Here is a 5,192-nt window from a genome sequence, read left to right as displayed (position 1 = left end):
AAAAGATTTATTATTTATTTATTTATTTGAAAGGCAGAGATAGAATGAAAGGGAGACACACAGACCCACACCCACACACAGACACAGACTCACACACACACACACACACACACAGAGAGAGAGAGAAAGAGAGAGAGAGAGAGAAATCTTTCATCTGCTGGTTCAATCCCCAGAGCTGGGCCAATCTGAATCCAGGATCCAGGATCCAGGAGCTTCTTCCAGGTCCCTCATATGGGTGCAGGAGCCCAAGCACATGGGCCATCCTCTGCTGCTTTCCTAGTCACATTGCAGGGAGCTGGATTGGAAGTGGAGCATCCAGGACTTGATCTGGCACACAAATGGGAATGCTAGCCCTGCAGGCAGTGGCTTTACCTGCTATGCCACAGTTCATCCCCATAAAAAGTTCTCTCTTATGACAGGCCATTGCAGGTAATGTTTGCAAGCAATATCATAGTCTGAGTCCAGCTCATCAGCAGAAAACATTGTCAATATGCACCACTTCATTAAAGATACCTGGGTATTTTGTACTGCATTTTAGATGCTACTTGGGATGCTTGCTAATGGACCCTCTGGGAGGCTGCTTCAGTGGTTCAAGTAGTTGGGTTTCCTGTCTCCTGCACAGAACTAGACTGAAGTCTAGATCCCTGAGTTCTTTTCCTTGCCCTCCCCACCCCGTCTTAGCATTTGCAGACATTTGGGATGCGAATCACTGGATGATTCTCGCTCTCTTCCTCTTGCTCTCTTTTTCTCTCCCCCTCTCCCTCTCTGTCCTCCCCTCCTCCTCCTTTCCTTCTCCCTCCCTACTCCCTCACTCTCTCTCCTTCCCTTCTGTTTGTATGTTTTTGTCTCTCTCTTTATACCCCTGCCTTCCAAATGAAATTAGGCTACATAGGTTTTTTTTTTTAATACAAAAAAGAAATGCCTTCACTTGTCCGTGTGCCCCTCCACAACTACCCCTCTCCCCAATTTTTATCCTTCCTTGAATCCCAGAGAAGTTTAGGTCCATATTCTGCTTCCACTAGAACCACTTTCTGCTTCAACATCCCTGCTCTGAGGGCGGCATCCACTGCCATCATTTCTTTGTCAATGGTCAGTTCTGTGTCAGAGGCTTCAACGGACATTTCTGTTGATCTTGAGTATAGCAAATAAATACAATATCTAATTAATTAAGCAAGCAAATGAACACTACAGACCAATTGAAATGAACTGTTTTGGCCAGCAGTTGTCCTCAGGTGAACATTTTCAACTCTCATAGCTTGCGAGCTTTTCCTGCAGGACATTTGGGGCTATGAGACTTACCTAGATGGGTTCTGTGCGAGCAGGGTCTCCATGTGGAAATGTGATTGCTCCTTGGAACGGCTGATGATGGAGAGTGAAATCCAGATATCGCACGCGAGGCAGCAGGAAGGAGTGAAGCCTCAGAGTCAAATCAAAACTCCAAGAGCGACCACCGTGTCCTGTGCAAGGCCACTGTGAGGGAAAACAGCAAAGGGGTGAATCTATAGCTCCCTGACTCTGCTCAATAGGCACACCCGCCTCTTGCGGTCCTGGCCACTGAGCACCTGCTCTCCCTATGGGGATGCTGGTCTGGGCAAAAAGACATTTTCCTGCTGATTCTCTGTTCCCAGCAGACCTGGTGAGAAGTCAGGTGAGCCCAGCTCTGATGAACTCCTCTGTGAAATCTGCATCCCAGAGGCCAAAGCTCACAGCCATTTATCCTTCTTGATTTAAACTTTCCTCCAGAGTCCACGACTTAAGAGTTTCTCTTGAAGATGTCCCCATTGTCTCCAAAGCAAAAGTTACCTTGGGGATACAGCTCACGACATCTCCAGAAAATTTTTTTTTCCTCTTCAAGAAGAGGAGACTGTTTCTCTGATGTAAAACCTTACTTCCCAAGAACTAGAAATTATATCACACATTAAAGATCTGTCATCTAGCTCCTCACAATAAACTGCTAATTGGAAGGGATGTATTGACTCATAGTTTTATTTTTAATTGACACATAATTGGTGGGCAACAGTGTGATGTATGGATGTAAGCATACATGGTGTTATGGACAAATGGGGTGATTAGCATATCTGTCACCTAAAGGTTGATCTGATCTTTGAGTTAGCAATGCTCAAAATCCTTTCTTCTCTTTTATATGGTGCATTATTGTTAACTTGTAGCCATTCTACTGTGCAATAGACCCCAGAACTCATTCCTTTCTTCCAACTGAGATTTTGTATCCTTTGGCCAATCACTGCCCATTCTCCCCTGCTACCTACTGTCTCTGGCCTTTCCACTGTTTTACTATCTGTGTCTATGAGATCAACTTCATAAGATTCTACTTAGGGCTGAAAGCATGCAGTGTTTGCCCTTCTATGCTAGGCTTGTTTCAGTTGTCATAATGTCCAGGTTCATCCATACTGTCCAAAAGGATGGCTTTTCATTTTTCTGTATGACTGAGTAGTATTTTATTGTGTATTTGTACCATTGTGTAAAAATTTATTTATTTATATTAATTTAAAGACAGAGAGACAGAGAAAACCACAAAGAGAGAAAAAGATAAGTTTCCACCGTTGGTTACTCTTTACAAATGCCCACAGCATCTGGGCCTGGGCCAGGCTAAAGCCATGATGCTAGAACTCTATCTGTGTCTCCCATGTGAGCAGTAGGACACAAGTACTTTAGCTCTCATCTGATGCCTTCTGGAATGTTCTGTAGCAGGAAGCTTAGTGAGAACCCAAGCAGGGACTAGAACCCAGAAAGTGTCTGTGGACTGTGGGCATCCAAAGAAGCTAATTTCTGCACCAGATGCCAGCCCCTTGACAGCCATTTGCTCGCTCATGAGGATTGTGTTGGGAAAAAATCATAATGTATTTCTAGAGATGATGCAGTGTTGTTAGTAACTGATAAACATTCTGATAAACAGGGAAGAATTAAGTTTGTGAAGAGTTTATGAAATGGGAGGATATATATATATACACACATATATATGTATATGTTATACACACACACACACACACACACATATATATATATATATATATATATATATATATATATATATACAAAGTTTCTGAGAAAAAAAGAGCATGGTTTTGTCCCAATATATTGTGACTGCTCCAGCATGAGAGAGAAGAAAGTGTATTAGTGAAGATTGCAGAGAGTCTTGGGAGATTTGTGGAGACTGAATTTGTGGAAATGTACATTTTCAGGTGTTTTGGTGATTTTAAACACAGGGTGCATTACGATTCTTTGGGGGTGTAAGCAGAATGTGAACGATGATGCCAGGTCCTGCGCATGCAAAGAAATATTTTTTCTTGTACTTGTTATCTTTTTAACTTATACTTCTAAATTAAACTTTTATTTAGGGTATTTGTAGATGGTCATGCATTTGTAAGAAATAACACATGAAATCTTGCATCCACGGCTCAGTTTCCCCAACTGTAACATCTTGTGAAGTGACAGTGAGCAGGATACTAGCCCTGAGAACAGCCAAACACAGAACAGGTGCATCACCACAAGATGACTTGTGTAGCCCTCTTACAGCCACAACCACCATTTTCCTGGTCCAATACCTAAACCTCACAACTACTCATTTGTCTGCCACTTAGATATCACTGCCATTTCAAATGTCATATAGAGTATAAATGCATCTATCTCCCCCACAAAAAATGTGAAAAATCAGTAGAAGATGGCCCAAGTTTTTGGGCCCCTGCACCAACGTGGGAGACCTGGATGAAGCTCCTGGCTTCTGGCTTCTGCCTGGTCCAGCCCTGGCCATTGTGGCCATTTGGGGAATGAATCAGCACATGGAAAATATTCTCTCTCTCTCTCTCTCTGTTTCTCTTTCACTCAGACTTTCAAATAAACAAAGTAAATCTTAAAAAAAGAATTTCTGACTTGGGGCTTTGATTTTGGTAATCCTTGGCAGTTCTTCAGCCCCAAGACAATGGCATACCTATGGCTTCCCTTCAAAAGATCTCTTTAGAGCCCTCATTATGTCTTAATTCCTCAGACTGTAGGTGAAGGGGCTCAGCATGGGGGTGACCACAGTGAACATCACCGAGGCCATGAAATGGAGTGTGGGTTTTGGATAACAGCAGAGCTAAAATGCAAACCTAATCCTGTACAATAAAATAAGGAGATGACAGAGGTGAGAGGCACAGGTGGAAAATGATTTATACTTCCCCTGAGCTGAGGAGATTGCACAGAAGAAGTAAATGATTTTAGAATAGGAGTAAAAGGTCCAAGAGAGTGAACCTACACCCAGCAGCACAGATGCAAAATGCAATATGAGTTCAACAGGAAAGTTATCAGAACAGGCAGTGTGGTCACCGGCTTCAGTTCACAGAAAAAGTGGTGGATTTCAAACTCTGTGCAGAAGGACAGCTGCAGCACCATTAGGCTGTGTAACAAGGCATGCATGACACTGATGACCCAGGACACCAGGACCAGCTGCACACAGAGCTGGTGGTTCATGATGACCATGTAGTGCAGGGGTAACAGATGACCACAAACCGGTCATAGGCATTCATGGCCAGGAGAAAGTTGTCAAACATGCAAAAACCAAGTAGAAGTACATCTGGGTGATGCACCCATCATAAGTGATGGCTTTGCTCTGTGTCTGGATGTTCACCAGCATCTTGGGGACAGTGGTGGAGGTGAAGCAGTTGTCAACCAAGAACAGGTTGGAGATGAACAAGTACATGGGCATGTAGAGGTGGGGGCCTGAGAGGATGGCCAGGATGATGAGCAGGTTCCGAGCCACAGTGACCAGGTACATGGAGAGGAAGAGCCCAAATATGAGGAGCTGCAGTGCTGGGTCCTCTGGGATCCCAGGAGGAGGAATGCTGAAAGTCCTGTATCGTTCCATGGTTCCATTCTCTTGAGGTGACCACTTGCAAAGAGATGCATATTATGAGACATTTTCAAACAGTCATTACTTCAAATGAGGATCTAGTAGAACATAAAATTGTGATATTGAAGAGAAATCAAAATGAAATGAAGAATTCAGGAGAACAAATGACAAATGCATTTGAGAGCCTTAAAAACAGAGTCAGTGAGATATAAGAGAGAATATCAGACTTAGAAGACAGAGCACAGGAAAGTATACAGTCAAACCAAAGAAAAGAAGAGAAAATTAGAAATCTAAAAAATAGTGTTGGGAATCTACAGGATACTATTAAAAAACCCAACATTCGGGT

General features: G+C 43.1%; 1 pseudogene; it reads right to left on the bottom strand.

Moving 5' to 3' along the window:
* Positions 1 to 3,946: 3,946 nt before the first annotated feature.
* On the bottom strand, positions 3,947 to 4,861 carry LOC133749301 (olfactory receptor 7A10-like; annotated as a pseudogene).
* Positions 4,862 to 5,192: the final 331 nt, after the last annotated feature.

This window comes from Lepus europaeus, chromosome 20, assembly GCF_033115175.1.
Source record: "Lepus europaeus isolate LE1 chromosome 20, mLepTim1.pri, whole genome shotgun sequence".
In the NCBI taxonomy this organism is placed as follows: Eukaryota; Metazoa; Chordata; class Mammalia; order Lagomorpha; family Leporidae; genus Lepus; species Lepus europaeus.
The sequence above is the reverse complement of the archived record's forward strand: the minus strand, read 5'-3'. Positions and strand labels throughout refer to the sequence as shown.